General features: G+C 36.7%; 1 non-coding gene across 1 annotated transcript; it reads right to left on the bottom strand.

Moving 5' to 3' along the window:
- Positions 1-3,570: 3,570 nt before the first annotated feature.
- Positions 3,571-3,677, bottom strand: LOC136231586 (small nucleolar RNA R71). The gene has a single exon (XR_010689960.1). It is a non-coding gene; the product is annotated as a small nucleolar RNA R71 (small nucleolar RNA).
- Positions 3,678-18,062: the final 14,385 nt, after the last annotated feature.

Raw genomic sequence — 18,062 nt, 5'->3', positions numbered from 1 at the left:
ATAACTCTCTTCAGCTTCCAGGGTGTCATTAAGTTTTCGTTTAGCAAGGAAAAAAGCGGCAATTGAATCCCTGTTTCTACTACCATGTAATCTTTCCATTTGGGTCCTCCATTTCCTAATTTGGCTTTTGAACCGCATATTGAAGCCCTTTCCCTATACTGCCATTTTCTGAACGCACCCCTCCAATTTCTCCTGAACTGGTTTGCCCATCTGACTTCTCCAGTGACCTCTAACCAAATTCTTGAACTCCTGTTCCTTAAGCCAAACCTCCTCAAACTGGAATCGCTTTCCTCTTCCTCTACTTCTCTCCCTATCCAGATGAAGAGAGAGCGGAAGATGGTCCGAATAGCCTGTCATGCACGTTTTGAGGTGGTAACTGTGAAAAAGGTTCAGCCACTCAGCTGAAGCGAAGCCCCTATCCAGTTTTTCTCTAACCCAGAGTTCAGAGCCCCTACCCCTTTCCCATGTATACGGGTTACCATTCAAATTCAATTCGCTCAAACCACACTCCTCAATCGTTTTGGCAAAGTCCTCCATTAGGAGGTTTGGATAGGCCGCTCCCCCCTCCTTTTCATCAGGGTTCAGAATACAATTAAAATCTCCAATCACAATCCACGGGATAGTAGAGTCACTAGCCAGTCTCCTCAATAATACCCACGATTCTCTGTGCCTACTATGGTCAGCAAAACCATAAAACCCCACCAATCTCCAATCACCCTGAGCCGAATTAGTGATAACTACCTCAATATGATGGTCAGAGTAACTTTTGATCTCCACTTGAGTCCCTGATTTCCATAGCAAGGCTAAACCTCCGCTACGGCCTCTTCTACTGACAGGAAATGCACCCTCAAACTTCAACTGTTGTTTAATCAAATTTACTTTCTGATCCTCTACTAGTGTTTCCATCAAAAATACAATATTAGGGCTATGGGAAGAAACAAGCTCCTTCAAGGAGCGAACTGCCCGGTGGTTTCCCAGGCCACGACAGTTCCAACTTAAACAACTCATTCTCCCCGGCGGCCCTGTACTTTAGGGCTCGCCGAAACATAATCTGTGGAACTCCCCTTATCCTTACCAAGAACAGAGACTTCCCCCTCCTGCCTATCCTCACCTTCCCCCTCTCTTCCCTTCCCCTTATCCTCCCTTCTTCTCTTTCTAATATCATTTAGTTCCATCTCCGTGTCTTCCCCCTTATCTCCCTCCTCCCCTCCCCCCATCTCGTTTCCCTCTTCAATCACTATTGGCTTGAAGAAAGGTCCTGTGAATGGATAGATCATGACTTCCCTCTCCCCCTCCCTCACTTGTTTGTTTGGCCCCTGTTAAGCCCAAAATATACGTAAAATATCATTAACATTTACATCATTTTTATTACAAATTCATGTTATTTATATCTGTTTAGATTACTTTTACTCTCGAATATCTTTCTTTCTTGCAAGGTACCTAAATATTTGGTAAAATCCAAATATGAACGAAAAAGGATCAAAAACAGAAGAAAAACCCTACAAAAAGGAGTCAAAGATGACGTAAATCGTAAGCACCAAGTCGAGGACACGAACGAAAGCAAAGAAACGGAAAACTCACCAAGCCGCGACCGCGAATCCACCACCCGCGACCGCGATACGCGTGGTTTAGCCATTTCTCCCCTTCGTCCAACGTTCAACTTAATGCTACGTCATTCACGGCCGAGGATTCCTATCCTCGGTAAGTGCAGAAAATTTACCAAATGCATTTTACACATGTTGAAATCCAAGAAACGCGTTCGTTCAAGTGGATGAAGACGTCCTTTCACAACGGACACGACTCTTAACCAACGGATACATCACTTCAAACACAACCCTTCAACATCTATAAATAAAGAGTTGATGTTGAGAAAAAATGCAATGAAATGTTATAATATAGATATAGAATCAGAGCGTAGAACTTATGTCTAAGTTCTAAGTAAAACATTTCGAGAGTTAGAAATTAGATTCTGTACAAAACAAGATGAGGTACACATATTGTTTATAGTTTAATTACAACTCAGTAGCGTTTAGACATTGTTCCAGTTTTAGTTTGCATCATGGTAGTGGCCGACTGAATCCCTATTACGAAGTTACAGCGAGAAGATTGAGTAGAGTGTTCGCCCCTGAGCCTGACAACCTCTTAGGAAACCCAAGGAAAGGAACCGATCAAGCCGTTCACTTGCACGCCCTCGAAGAACTCGATGCTCCTTGTTCTCTGTAAACTTGTATCAATTTATATTTCATCTAATAAAGTCCGTTCTATTCGACAAATCGTTATGCAGCACTTACGGTAACCAATCCAATATAAGTGAGGCTGGTGTTTTCATTAATACGCAGTTGAATTCAAAATCATTACAAGGAAACTTTGTTGAACACTTAGGCAAATTATCATCTCGAAAGAGTTTTAATTTGAGTAAGGGCAACTATCCCGAAATGGTTTTGTCGCGTTCAAAGCCAATTAATTAGAGGTTCCGTCATTTATTTCATCATCATAATTGATACAAAGTTTAAGTTGTTTTCTTTGCTTAATGCAAATGAATAAATTCATTCGTTTTTCTAAAAAGTTCTAAATGTTCTTGTTTTGTAAAATTCACCCTTAAAATCAGAAGATCTTTCTAACAATCGATATATTCTAAATATAAAATCTTATTCCAGCATTTTCAAGTATTCAAAGTCCACAAACTCAATTAAACAATTTCCTAAATTCAATTAGACAAATTTCACTTTTCATTTACATTCAATAGTAAATCTAACAAGTTCGAAATTAACAGATTCAAAAATAAATTTTTCGTTAAAAAACGTATCCCTGTGGGATCGATATTTTTATTACTACAAGCGAAACCGTGCACTTGCGGAAATCGCTCAACAAGTTTTTGGCGCCGTTGCCGGGGATACGCCAAAATTTTTGACAAAATTTTTATTTTTCGTATTTTATTTTCGAATCTAGGTTTACACATTATTTTTATACAATTTTTATATTTTATTTATTTTCAGTTATATAACATATTTGTTTTCAATTTTGTTTTGAAGGTAGTTTGGCTCGTGTAACAATTTCAAGTTCATGCGCAGTTCGGGCACACCACCAGACCCTCTTGATCCAGAAATTGAAAGAACACTTAAGAAAAACAAGAAAAACAACAAAAACAAAGACAAAACACCCTTAAAAACCAAAGTAGTCCAGCCAGAAAATATGGCCGATCCACCGACACTTATGGATTATGCTAGGCCAGGAATGGCCGGTGTAACTAATAGTGTAGTTAGACCCCGTATAAACGCAAATCAATTTGAAATTAAGCCTGCTTTGCTTAATATGTTGCAAAACAACGTAACGTTTTATGGACTACCTAACGAAAACCCTAATGCACATTTGACAAATTTCTTAGAAATTTGTGATACTTTTAAAATTACTGATGTAACAGCCGAAGCAATCAAACTTCGCCTCTTTCCTTTCACTTTAAAGGATAAGGCAAAAATTTGGTTAACTTCTATGCCTGCTGCAACATTTGAAACTTGGGACCAATTAGCCCAAGCGTTTTTATCAAAATATTTTCCTTTAGCAAAAACCGCAAGAGTCATCAAAGAGTTGACATCTTTTACCCAAAATAATAATGAAACTCTTTATGAAGCTTGGGAACATTTTAAAGAACTTCAACGTTTATGCCCACACCACCAACTGCCAGATGCACTTTTAATGCAGACATTCTATAATGGATTAAATCCTACGACTAGAGGTTCATTAGATGCTATGTCTGGAGGGTTATTTATGAAGAAGACGTCCGCCCAAACAAGAGAACTTTTGGAGGAAATGGCAATCAACAGCAGTATGTGGCCCGCAGAGCGTGGACATATACCAACGGCGAAACCATCATCCTCAGGTACATCATCGGTTAACGGTATAATGAATCTTGATCCAGTAGCAATGTTACAAGCCCAATTTTCTGCCTTATCGCACAAAATTGATAAATTTATGGCACCATGCGATCCTAATGATCCAATCCAGAGAGACATTGATTACGAAGGTATGAATGAGTTAGAACAGGTAAACTTTGTCCAAGGACAAAACCAAACTACTAATCCTTATTCTAATACTTATAATCCTGGATGGAGAAATCATCCTAACTTTAATTGGAAAGATGGTAATAATAATAATAATGCAAATGCTAATCAATATCGTATAAATAATTATCAAAATCAAACAAGAGATACGATTAGCACTTTATCTTCAAAAATCGACAAATTTATAGATGCTATGAATGGAAAGGTAAGTAATCAAGATGATGGTTTTAAACGGATCGAAAGTAAATTCGATCAGCTTATCAAAAACCAATCCTCTAGCATCCATAATTTGGAGGTTCAAATTGGACAGCTTGCTAAATCAATTCCATCCCGCAAAGAGGGAAGTCTTCCCAGCCAAACGGAAGAAAATCCGAAAGAGCATGTCAAGGCTATCACTCTTCGTTCAGGGAAAAACTACTTAGGTCCGGAAATGCCCGGAAATTCAACTTTACCTGGAAATGATTTACCAAAATCCAAAGAAGATACTTTAAAACAAAAAGATACAAAAATTGACTCTAATCCGAAACCTTTTGTACCAAAACCACCTTTTCCACACAGGGTCCGAAATAAGGACCATGATAAACAACTTTTATCATTTTTAGACAAACTTAAAAATTTGCATATAAATTTAACATTCATGGATGCAATTACGCAAATTCCTAACTATGGAAAATTCTTGAAAGATTTAATTTCAAAAAAGATTAGTTGGGAAGGAATTTCATCCATTTCTCTTTCTGAAGATTGTAGTTCGATAGTATCAAGCAAATTACCTACTAAACTCAAAGATCCCGGATGCTTTACCATTCCGTGTACATTAGGAAATATGGAATTCCCAAGTTGTCTTTGCGATTTAGGAGCTAGTATAAACTTGATGCCATTGTCTATTTTTGAAAAATTAGGTTTAGAAGAAGACATCAAGCGTACCAATATGGTTTTGCAATTAGCGGATCAATCCACTAAAAGACCATATGGTATAATTGAAGACGTTTTAGTAAAAGTTGACAAATTTATTTTTCCTACTGATTTTGTTATCTTAGATTTTGCTTATGATGCTAATTGTCCGCTAATCTTTGGTAGACCGTTCATGAACACGGGACGTGCTCTAGTTGATGTGTCGGAAGGAAAAGTAGTTTTACGAATAGGTGACGATAAGATCGAGTTCGATATGAATCAAGCAATGAAATATCCTATGGAGGATTTCGCCTGTATGAAACTTGATTTAATTGAAGAATGTGTTAATGACATTGTTCAAAGAGAAGAAATAATAGAACCTATCATGGGTGAAGAATTAGAAGATAAGGACCCAGAGCCTTTGATTCGAGAAGATGGACCAGTTCCGCCTTCAGTAATAGTTCCACCTAAATTAGAACTTAAAGAATTACCAAACCATATGAGATACACTTTCCTAGGCGGAAGTGATACTCTACCTATAATCATCTCTAACAAATTAACAGAAAATCAAGAAGAAAAATTGAAAGAAGTTGTTAGAAATAGAATAGGAAGTATGGGATGGCAAATTTCAGATTTAAAAGGAATTAATCCTAGTATTGTAATGCATAGGATTCACTTAGAAGAAGATAAGCCACCTAAAGCGGATAGACAAAGACGTTTAAATCCGAATATGAAAGAAGTAGTCAAGAATGAGATTACTAAACTTTTAGACAATGGAATCATTTATCCTATTTCGGATAGTGAATGGGTTAGTCCAATCCATTGTGTACCCAAAAAGGGAGGCATAACTGTAGTAAGGAATGATGAAGGTGAATTAATACCTACGCGAACCACCACCGGTTGGAGGGTTTGTATAGATTATAGGAACCTAAATAAGGCAACTAGGAAAGATCATTTTCCTTTACCTGTCATCGATCAAATGATCGAAAAGATAGTCGGTCATGCATTTTATTGTTTTCTTGATGGCTATTCCGGATTCTTTCAAATATATATTTACCCGGATGACCAAGATAAAACAACCTTCACATGTCCTTATGGAACATTTGCATATAGAAGAATGCCTTTTGGTCTATGTAATGCACCAGCAACTTTTCAACGTTGTATGACTGCAATTTTTAATGATTTCATCGAAGATATCATGGAAGTATTTATGGATGATTTTTCAGTTTATGGAGATTCTTTTGATGCATGTTTAAAAAACTTAGATAAAGTTCTTTCTAGATGCGAAGAAACGAATTTAGTATTAAATTGGGAAAAATGTCATTTCATGGTTGACGAATGAATTGTTTTAGGTCATAAAATATCTGAAAAAGGATTAGAAGTGGATAGAGCAAAAACTTCAGTAATAGAAAAATTACCCCCACCAACAACTGTCAAGGGAGTAAGATCATTTCTAGGACATGCAGGTTTTTACAAACGATTTATAAAAAACTTTTATGTGATTTCCAAACCACTTACTAATTTGCTTATGAAGGATTCAACCTTCGATTTTAATGAAGATTGTATTAAAGCTTTCGAAACATTGAAAACAGCTTTAGTCAGTGCACCCATAATTGCTAAACCCGATTGGGATTCGCCTTTTGAAATCATGTGTGATGCAAGTGACCTAGCTGTAGGATGTGTTTTAGGTCAAAGAAAGGATAAAAGATTACATGTTATTTATTACGCAAGTCACACATTGTCAGGTGTACAGTTAAATTACACAACAACAGAAAAAGAGATGTTAGCCGTAGTATTTGCATGTGATAAGTTTAGGTCATACTTGTTAGGATCTAAAGTTATTATCTATACAGATCACGCAGCTTTACGTTATCTGTTTGCTAAGAAAGATGCAAAACCGCGTCTGATTAGATGGGTTTTGTTGTTACAAGAATTTGATATAGAAATTAAAGACAAAAAGGGAGTAGAAAACCTTGTCGCCGATCATCTATCAAGACTAGAAGATGAAAATGGTCCTATAGGTGAAACTATCGGTATACGAGATGATTTCCCCGATGAACATCTCTATCAAGTAGAAAGTATCATGTCACCATGGTATGCAGATTTTGCTAATTATCTTGCAACCGATATTGTTCCAGAAGGATTATCTTCCCAACAAAGGAAGAAATTTTTCTTCGATATTAAACAATATTTTTGGGAAGATCCCTTTCTATTCAAATCATGTGGTGACGGGATAATTAGGAGATGCGTCGGAGAAAATGAAAATGAATCTATAATAATGGAATGTCATTCCAGCTCATATGGAGGACATAATGGAGTTAATAAAACGGTAGCTAAAATATTGGAATGTGGTTTCTTTTGGCCTACGATGTTTAAGGACGTTGGTTCATTTATTACTCGTTGTGATAAATGCCAAAGAACGGGAAATTTAGGAAGGAAAGATGAGATGCCCCTCAAAAACGTGTTGGAAGTTGAAATCTTCGACATGTGGGGAATTGATTCATGGGACCTTTTCCGCCTTCCAACGGTAAAACTTACATATTAGTAGCCGTTGATTATGTTTCGAAGTGGGTTGAAGCAATTGCAACCCCTACGAATGATTCTAAAGTAGTTGTTAATTTTCTTGACGATATATTTTGTAGATTTGGTTGTCCTAGATTCGTTGTCAGTGATGGCGGTACCCATTTCATAAATCGGAATTTTGATATGCTTATGAAAAAATATGGAGTACGCCACCGCGTGTCAACGCCATACCATCCTCAGTCGAATGGTCAGGCGGAGATCTCAAATAGAGAACTCAAATGGATTCTAGAGAAAACTGTTTCGTCATCAAGAAAAGATTGGTCACAAAAACTCAATAATGCGCTATGGGCATACCGTACTGCATTTAAATCACCAATATGAATGACTCCATATCGTTTAGTGTATGGAAAAGCATGTCATTTACCAGTAGAATTAGAACATAAAGCCTATTGGGCTATTAGAAAACTTAATTTTGATTTACAACAAGCAGGAAAGAAACGTTTGCTCAATTTAAATGAGTTAGATGAGTTACGACATCTATCGTATGAGAATGCGAGGATTTATAAAGAAAGAGTGAAAAAATGGCACGATGCCAAGATCAAAGTCAAGCACTTTAATGTTGGAGATAAGGTGCTGTTATTTAATTCACGGCTTCGTATATTTCCAGGAAAACTTAAGTCCAGATGGACCGGACCGTATTTAGTCGTCAAAACATTCGACTATGGTTCTTTGGAACTTGAGGAAACCAACGGTAATCGTTTTAAAGTTAACGGTAATCGATGTAAAATTTATTACGAAAATATTTCCGAAATAGGAACTAATTTCGTAACAAGATTTCCTGACATATAAATCATTTCATTTTTCTAATAGTTAGCTTTTATTATTTTTATTTTTATTTTTATTTTGTTTTGTTTTAAATTATATCATTTTATATTAGAATTTTAGATATATAAAAATATATTCAAGTCATGATTTTAATTAATTTTTAGGAATTTAATGAGAATTAGAAGAAATTTAGTGATTCTCAGTTGAGAATTTGAAATTCTCAGTTGAGAATTCAAATATATAGAATTCTTGAGAAGGTAGGAAATTTTCTGGACTTATAGAGAATTTAAAATTCTCAGTTGAGGATTTGGGGTATGACTAGTGGCTAGGAAAATTTCTGGACTTATAGAGGATTTGGGATTCTCAGTTGAGAATTCTGACTTCAATAGGTTTCAAATTGACAGGAAAATTTCTGAACTTACCGAGGATGAGGATTCTCGGTAGAGGATCAGAAATTAGGGGTTTTGACAACTGATTTCCGCAAGGAAATCAGCGTGTCGCGACCGCGGGTCAGCATCCTCGGTCGCGACTCGGGGAATTTGTGCAGTAATTGACCCTTGTTCTTTAACTTTTCAGCAGACACAACTTTTCGGAAACGAATAGTTGCGTTTCTTCATTTTTAAAAAGGTCTGTTTCATGCCTTTTCACCTCAAAATAACACCTCTTTTCATCCTAGGATTTTATAAATAGGTTCTAGAGGGTCAGTTTTCTGTCACTTTCTTTTCATCTCAATCAGAACAATTCTCTGATTTTCTTACCATTCACCAACCCAGAAATTAAGTTCAGAACCTTTCTTCCTTACTCATTCCAAACACCATGACTTCCACAAACACTCATCCTAAGAAAGTTGTTGCTTCACGCACTAAAAATACAAATATATCAGAGCGTTATGGATGTAACTTTCTTATCTTTAATCATGATGAGGGAAGGCGCTTCTTGAGGCTTCGATACACATTCTTTGTCGGAATGTTATACATGGATGACTTTCTTAACGATCAGTTGGGAATCAAAGAAGATATGAGTCGCTACATGGAACGCTTAGGATGGACCAGATTTGTTGATATGAAGTTTCCTATAATTGGAGACTGGATATTAGAGTTCTTCTGTACGGTTCATTTTGTTAACAAGCGTCGGGTGCGTCTTAGTTTTCGTCGGGATGTCAAAACTTTCACTTTTGGATATCCTGAATTGCATGCTTGGGTTGGTTTTCCCTTGAAGGATACTACCAAACGTCATCATGGAAGAGATATGACGTCCACTGATATTTGGCGAATGCTCACCGGCATTTGGCCTTTCAACCCTAAACTTGCCTATAATAAGTCTTTTTATTCCAACTCTATGCTATATTTGCATAAGTTTCTGAGTCACAGCCTGTTCGGTCGCACGTTCAGTAGTGTCGTCCAAGAATCTGATCTTTATGTACTTGGAGATATATTTCAAGGCAACGTGGTTGATTCTTCAAAAATTCTGATGGAGGGTCTTGTTGCCGCATCTAGATCCAAGGCTAAGAAGGTTGGGTTCGGGAATATTATATGTGGAATAATACTAGGGACCAAGGGAAGTATTTCTGTTCCTTGGAGTGATGCTGAATCTTTCCCGACGCTAGACTATGAATTCTTAGAATATGAAGGTCTAGTGAAACGAGTTTTTCGATCAGGACCAAATTTTCTTTCTGCACCAGAACGTCAAGCCTTCGTGCAGATGAAAATAGACCGCTATAGGGCTAAGAAAATCCCGATTGAAAGGGACGAGTTTTTAGCATAGCTTTTGTTTATTTTGTTTGTAAATATGTTGTACATATTTCTATTTCAATAAAACTTTCTCTTTTGCATTATATCTTGTTTTTGATTATATGGTTACACTAACATTAAAACTCATTATTCTACACTTATGAATCTATTAAATAAAACTTTAAAGCATTCATTACTAATTAAATGTTAATAACTAAGTTTCAATTCCTTAAATAAAGATTCATTTAACTTACATTAATAAATGAACATAAATGCTTCAATTAATTTGAGTTCCAAACTTTTCCTATTATAAATTTAACATTCGTTAATTAAAGCATTTTCATTTATTTTGCCCATTAATAAGGATAAACCTTTGGTTTTCCTTATCATTTAATGTTTTCCATTTATGTTTTTCAGTACAGATAACATTTTCAAGGAGTTCAGGATATGATTTATCAAGAAATTACACAAATAGGAGTTACTATGCAGAATTTGGGTGACCATAGGGTGATCCGCGGCCGAGAATTATTGAATTCTCGGTAACTTCAGCAATTTCCTTCAAAATTCAGAGAACAATTCGCTGCCAGACGTGATCCGCGGCCGAGAATGGTGCGATCCTCGGTAACTTCAGCAAAAATCCTTCCAAAATACAAAGGAAAATTGGCTGAAACACGCGATTCGCGGCCGCGGATGCGCATCCTCGGTCGCGACACGCGTGATTCTGCAACACCTAGTCCGGATTTTTGGCCTATTTTTCCACCTTTTCCTATTCAACCTCTACCTATTCCTCTTCCTATTCCTACTCTACCTATTAATCTTCCTATTCAACCCTATATATACCTATTACTTACACAAACCTTACATCACCTCAAATTTTAACCAATCCCCTACTCTTACCTCTTCCCAATACCTTACTTTTACTCTTCCCAATTTCATCATTACCCTTTTCAATCACCTAACCCTTTCAACTTCAAGTCTCCATACAACACTTCTACTTCTTCTTCAACCTCAAGCTTTTATCTCTTTTCATCTTTTTCTCTAAACCCTAAACACCATAACCATGCCTAGAGCAAAGCGTGTTGGACACAAGCCGGCTGTCACTGAGGCTAATCGCCTAAGGATTAGTTGCGGGGCTTATTTCGACATTCATTCTGAGGAAGAAGTTGGACGTTTCAAGCACTTTTCAAACGCTAATCGTAAGTTCGTGGACATGCAGTTTCTTGACTTTGATTCGGTAAGGAAGTTGAACTTCACTACACAAATTACTGCTTTTATTGAGACTTTGGGATGGGAAACTTTTGCTTCTATGCGTTTTCCCCAAATTCAAGAGTATGTGGTTGAGTTTTTGGTTACTTTGAAGATGAACAAAAAGAGGATAGAAATTTCTTTTCGGAATAATGGTACTACCTATACCATAGATTATGAGGCTATGGGAAATATGTTTGGTTTCCCTACTAGTGATTTTTATGATAAGCCTCGGGATTTTGACAATAACTCTTTTTGGCAAACTCTTTCCGACCAAACTTCTTTTGACTCTAAAAACACTTCGAGCAAGTTGATTAAGGACAATTGTGTGTTCTTCTTTCACAAGTATTTGAGTTTTTCACTGTTTGGTCGTGTTGAGAGTTCAAAAATTCAAGTCCGGGATTTGTTTGTTTGGGATTGTTTGTTCAAGGGTTTAAGGGTTGATAGCATTGGAATGATATTTGACAATTTGTATCGTGCTTTGAGGGCTCACACCACTCAGGTCCCTCTCGGTAATTTAATCACCGCTATTGTTTTGGGAGCACGGGATGAATTAGCAACTTATGATATGTCCACCTACCATGGATATGTTCCGGTTTTGGACATTGCGGCTCTTGAGCGGGCTCATTTATTGGTTTCTGCGGCTCCTCCCGTTTTTATTTCTTATGCTACCCGTATTGCTCATCTTCGTGGCACTATGGGTGGAGGTGCTTCTAGTTCCAAAAATGTAGGTACCGAAGAAGGAGGTGCGGAGGAAGGAGCGGAAGATGCACCACAAACCCAAGCAACACAAGATAATGATCCGGTGGATTTAAGGAGAATTTTGAACCAAATCAATGCCAATAATCGACAAATGAATTTGAGGATTGATGATTTGGTGGAGAACAACATTGTGATGAATGACAACCTCAATACTTTGAGGCGTGCGCAAAGATCGACTCGGCATCGGATGCTTTCGTTTTTCCGCCGCCGAAATGTGGAAACTTCACCAACACCTCCGGATTCCCCGCCGAATGCTTAGGTTTTATCTTTTATTTTTATCTTATCTTGTTTTAATTTCAGTTTCGTACATTTATATTTTCTTATGTTTCGTACAATTTCAATTTTAATTTAATTTTATGATGCATGTTTTCTTTGCTATATCTTTCATTTCTTTCCGTTTGTTTTATTTTTAATGTTTTATCTCCATTTTGCACCAATGAGGACATGGTCCAATTTAAGTGTGGGAGGAGATATATACATATATCATTTTTATGCAAACGAATGAATGATCGAATATATGCAAATGAATGAATGAATGTATGCAACACTTGTTTGTTTTCAAAAATACAAAATGCAACGTATATTGCAACACTTTTAAATATATTGCAACAAGTAAAAAAAAAAACTTAACATTTTTTATGAAATATCATTTTTACATTTATAAATTAATCATAAGTTAAAATTTTTATGATTATTTTTAGGTTATCATTATCGATAGAAATAAATATTTCTATACGGGTAATATTTTTCAAAATATTTTTCACAAATCTTCGACACTATTTTAAGTAAAAAATTGTCTCGAGTGAATGTATTTAAGTAATAAATTCTTTATTTTCAATCTCTATTTTATAATCATGAAATTCATGATACAATAAATCTTATTTTAAATTTTCAATTAGGTTTATAGGCATTAAATTGAACTAACAATTTTTAGCTCGGTTTTGATTTTGTCTTACATTAACACCAATTGAAGTTTTTAAGGAAACTATAGCCATAATACATGTTGAATTTTAAGTCAATATAGGATGAATGTGCTAATTTTCTTTTTCCCAATTTACAATTTATAATCAATAAATCGTATTCTTAACTTTTGGCCACGATTGAGACCAACCTTATCACAGTCGAGGTATGAAAGGGAAGAAATAAAAAAGTAAAGCGTACTTTTGGCCACGGTTGCGACCACCCTTATCACAATCGAGGTATGAAAGGAACGTTTAAATAAGAAAAAATTAAGCGTGTTTAAAGTTTAAAGTAACGATTGCGTCCACCCATGGCATGGTCGGTACCTCTTAAGCGAACACAAATAAAATGCATATAAAGTTACGATCGAGACCACCCTTATCACGGGCGTAACTAAGCAAATAAATTAAACTTAATAAATCATATATAATAATTCAAGTTTGGGAAAGGAAATTTGGTGCTTTGAAATGCCTTGAGATGAAAAACTCAATAACATGCGTGCTTACATCGTCCCGAATACTTCAATTTAAACATTGAAATACAAGACGAATGATATATCGTATTTATACTAAGTAAGTTTGATATTTTGCGTATAAATTTGCCATGTGAAGTTAGTCTTTTCGGCTTAACTAATTTAAAAGGTAAACACAAAGATATATGTTTTATTTTCATAAAGAGATTAGTTAAGGAATAAATTCAGTGAAATTTTGCTCGGGACTAGCAAAAGATTAAGTGTGGAGATTTGTTAAGCCCAAAATATACCTAAAATATCATTAACATTTACATCATTTTTATTACAAATTCATGTTATTTATATCTGTTTAGATTACTTTTACTCTCGAATATCTTTCTTTCTTGCAAGGTACCTAAATATTTGGTAAAATCCAAATATGAACGAAAAAGGATCAAAAACAGAAGAAAAACCCTACAAAAAGGAGTCAAAGATGACGTAAATCGTAAGCACCAAGTCGAGGACACGAATGAAAGCAAAGAAACGGAAAACTCACCAAGCCGCGACCGCGAATCCACCACCCGCGACCGCGACACGCGTGGTTTAGCCATTTCTCCCCTTCGTCCAACGTTCAACTTAATGCTACGTCATTCACGGCCGAGGATTCCTATCCTCGGTAAGTGCAGAAAATTTACCAAATGCATTTTACACATGTTGAAATCCAAGAAACGCGTTCGTTCAAGTGGATAAAGACGTCCTTTCACAACGGACACGACTCTTAACCAACGGATACATCACTTCAAACACAACCCTTCAACATCTATAAATAAAGAGTTGATGTTGAGAAAAAATGCAATGAAATGTTATAATATAGATATAGAATCAGAGCGTAGAACTTATGTCTAAGTTCTAAGTAAAACATTTCGAGAGTTAGAAATTAGATTCTGTACAAAACAAGATGAGGTACACATATTGTTTATAGTTTAATTACAACTCAGTAGCGTTTAGACATTGTTCCAGTTTTAGTTTGCATCATGGTAGTGGCCGACCGAATCCCTATTATGAAGTTACAGCGAGAAGATTGAGTAGAGTGTTCGCCCTTGAGCCTGACAACCTCTTAGGAAACCCAAGGAAAGGAACCGATCAAGCCGTTCACTTGCACGCCCTCGAAGAACTCGATGCTCCTTATTCTCTGTAAACTTGTATCAATTTATATTTCATCTAATAAAGTCTGTTCTATTCGACAAATCATTATGCAGCACTTATGGTAACCAATCCAATATAAGTGAGGCTGGTGTTTTCATTAATACGCAGTTGAATTCAAAATCATTACAAGGAAACTTTGTTGAACACTTAGGCAAATTATCATCTCGAAAGAGTTTTAATTTGAGTAAGGGCAACTATCCCGAAAGGGTTTTGTCGCGTTCAAAGCCAATTAATTAGAGGTTCCGTCATTTATTTCATCATCATAATTGATACAAAGTTTAAGTTGTTTTCTTTGCTTAATGCAAATGAATAAATTCATTCGTTTTTCTAAAAAGTTCTAAATGTTCCTGTTTTGTAAAATTCACCCTTAAAATCAGAAGATCTTTCTAACAATCGATATATTCTAAATATAAAATCTTATTCCAGCATTTTCAAGTATTCAAAGTCCACAAACTCAATTAAACAATTTCCTAAATTCAATTAGACAAATTTCACTTTTCATTTACATTCAATAGTAAATCTAACAAGTTCGAAATTAACAAATTCAAAAATAAGTTTTTCGTTAAAAAACGTATCCCTGTGGGATCGATATTTTTATTACTACAAGCGAAACCGTGCACTTGCGGAAATCGCTCAACAGCCCCCTCACTCCCCTCCCTCTCCCCGTATTTGTTATATCACTCATAGGTCCCGACCCTCCTCCCCTCCCACCTCCAAGCCCCCTCTGGCCCCCTCCCCCAATGCTCTCTCTTAGCCACTTCGCCCCACTATTGTCTCCACCTCTTCTTACTGGGGCTTTAAGCCAATCCCCCCACTCTCTCTGAATCTCACCCCCCCTGCATATTGAAAACTGTCTCGCAAAAACGTTCTGTATGCCCTAGGCAACCACAAACATAGCAGAAAATCCCTAAACGTTCATATTTGAAAGTTGCTAAGGCCCAAACATTTCCAGTGCATCTTAGTTTTTTAAACCTTTTCAATGGACGTTCGCTGTCTAGACTGACTCTGATACGCATATACTGTCTATGGATACCAGAATTGTTATTTATATCATACTCCTCAAAGTTTCCAAGGAAATTTCCTAGTTGTTTGCCAACTATCTCAGACATAGTCCCCACTGGAAGTCCATAAATTTGCACCCAAATGGAGTAATTCAATAAATTCACATCATCTATATGAACACCCCAATTCCATACATTCATAATCAATATATAATTGTCGAAAGACCAAGGACCTCCAGCAATCACCCTATCTCTATCCATTGGATGAAAAAATTCGAAAGAGTAAAGGTTAGAGTTTACCTCTTGAATTTCAACTCCTCTCATAGGTCTCCATAGAACTGCCAGCCTGTTTTTCATACTCAAGAAGTTGAGCGGTCTGTCCGCCACAAACCGTCCCACGAAACGGAGCCCCGCATCAGTTACCGCTTCTGGAGCAGGTGGTGTGATCAAGTCAAGAAGCCCCCCCTCGTCTCCTTCAATTCTGAGCCTCTCTAGTTCCCCCTCCATTCCTGATATCCCCACTAACAAGATCTGACCCAATTGAAATAATGCAGAAACCCCCAATACTTGTTCTCTCAAAATCCCCAAATCGCCTCTGCCAAACTCTCAACCACGATGCCTAATTCAAAGGCTCACAATCGCCTTTTCCTGACCACAATAGGATGACTCCTTGTTGGTCCCTTGTTTAGTTGCAAGTATAGTTCCAAGGGGGGGTTAGGAACTATTTAAACTTTTTTGCAATTTAGGCATACTTCTTTTTCTAAAAAAAAGGTTTGAACAGCGGCGCTGAGTAAACAGTAAGGTACTGGCTTAGTCAACAGGTGACTAGGTCAGTTTCTTAGCTTGAGTCAGGAGATAGCACTTAGAGTCTATTCCTGAGCTCAGACGTTCAACGCGCACAACTCAACTTGACCTCTTTACTTGGTCAGTTTTGATTATTTAAAGCAAGCAATATAAATAAGGAGTTAAGGTAAGAAATACTTCACTCAGCAGATTTATCCAGGTTCGGCTTCTTCTAAGCCTACGTCCTGTCCCCGGAACACGTTCCGAGATTTCAAATACTCTACTGAGCTCTTTAAAGGTAGAGCCTCAAACCTTTTACAATATCAGCAATTGAGTATGACAAGAGTACCTTCCTCTATACTTCTACTCAATCCTAATCTCTCCGCTGAGTACTTAAAACCGAGTACTCAGCCTCTCCTTTCTATCTCTAGAAATGATAAGTGTTTTGTCCTAATACAAAGATGTGCTAAGACACTTTAGACGATTTACAATCACTCTAAACTTTTACACAGATATGAGAAATGTAGTGTAAGAATTTTTGCTTTGCTTCTTGCTTGCAGAACTTGTAGAGATTTGGTCAGCGTAATGACTTGATCAAGTTCTGTATGTTGTGAAGCTTGTGATGGCACTATTTATAGAGATGTCTGGGCGTCGGTCATTTCGAATTTCGAAATAACCGTTGGAGGGAAACGGCTATGTGTCGTTGTCATCCTGACTTGCTCAGAGCTATCGGCCAATCACAATCGTGTATCTTCTGTCCTCGGTCAGCTCAGCAGATGGTCTCTCTTTTTATGGTAAAGTCAACTGGACAGTATACTGTGTCGTCTGAACTTTGCCAAAAGAGGAAACACTTTGTCTGGAAGTTTTCCTTTGCCAGCTGCTGTCTTATACGCTTTGTCGAGACGACTCAACAGTTTCATTGTGAAGTTGTTCCCGAAGGTCTTCTAGATCCTTCCGTTTGCTGAGTTGCGTTTTTGTTCAAAAACGGCAACGTCTTGACATACGCGGGCCGAGTGTACTGAGTTGTTTGACTTGGGCCTTGGCTTCCGTATTGGGCTTGGGCCTTTCGATTCTTATGTCTTATAGTATTTTAACTCAACATTGAACAAACACATTAGTAGAATTAAATCAAAGCATTTAAACTTAGTGTGTTTAGAATATGTATATATATTATACTTAACCAATTTTGTCAAATCAAAATTATGTGGAAAGGTGTTTCAACAAACTCCCCCATTTTGATGTTGGCAAAACTATTCAGCAAGGAACTCAGTATGAGCTCCCCCATGATAGTTGACCTAATATACTTTAGCAAACTCCCCCGTAAGGGTTGAGCTACTGACTTAGTTTTACTTAAAACATTTAAGGATTTAAATGAGTAAGTCTAAGGTCAGTTTTTAGGTATAGGTCAGCTATATCACATATTCTATTTACTCAGTGTTAAGCGGAAGTTTTAGACATATAGAGCGCGCTGAGTAATTTGTTGTTCAATGAGTTCTTATCAGAATGTTTCATAAGTACATAGGTTAATGTCAAACATGTTATCGGCATATCATTTAGTCAATAAATATTATATAAATGAAGATACATAATAACTCAGTACTTAATAGCATATATCATAACTCAGTAT

This window comes from Euphorbia lathyris, chromosome 5 (genome assembly GCF_963576675.1).
Source record: "Euphorbia lathyris chromosome 5, ddEupLath1.1, whole genome shotgun sequence".
Taxonomy (NCBI): domain Eukaryota; kingdom Viridiplantae; phylum Streptophyta; class Magnoliopsida; order Malpighiales; family Euphorbiaceae; genus Euphorbia; species Euphorbia lathyris.
This window is presented reverse-complemented; position numbering and strand designations above follow the sequence as displayed.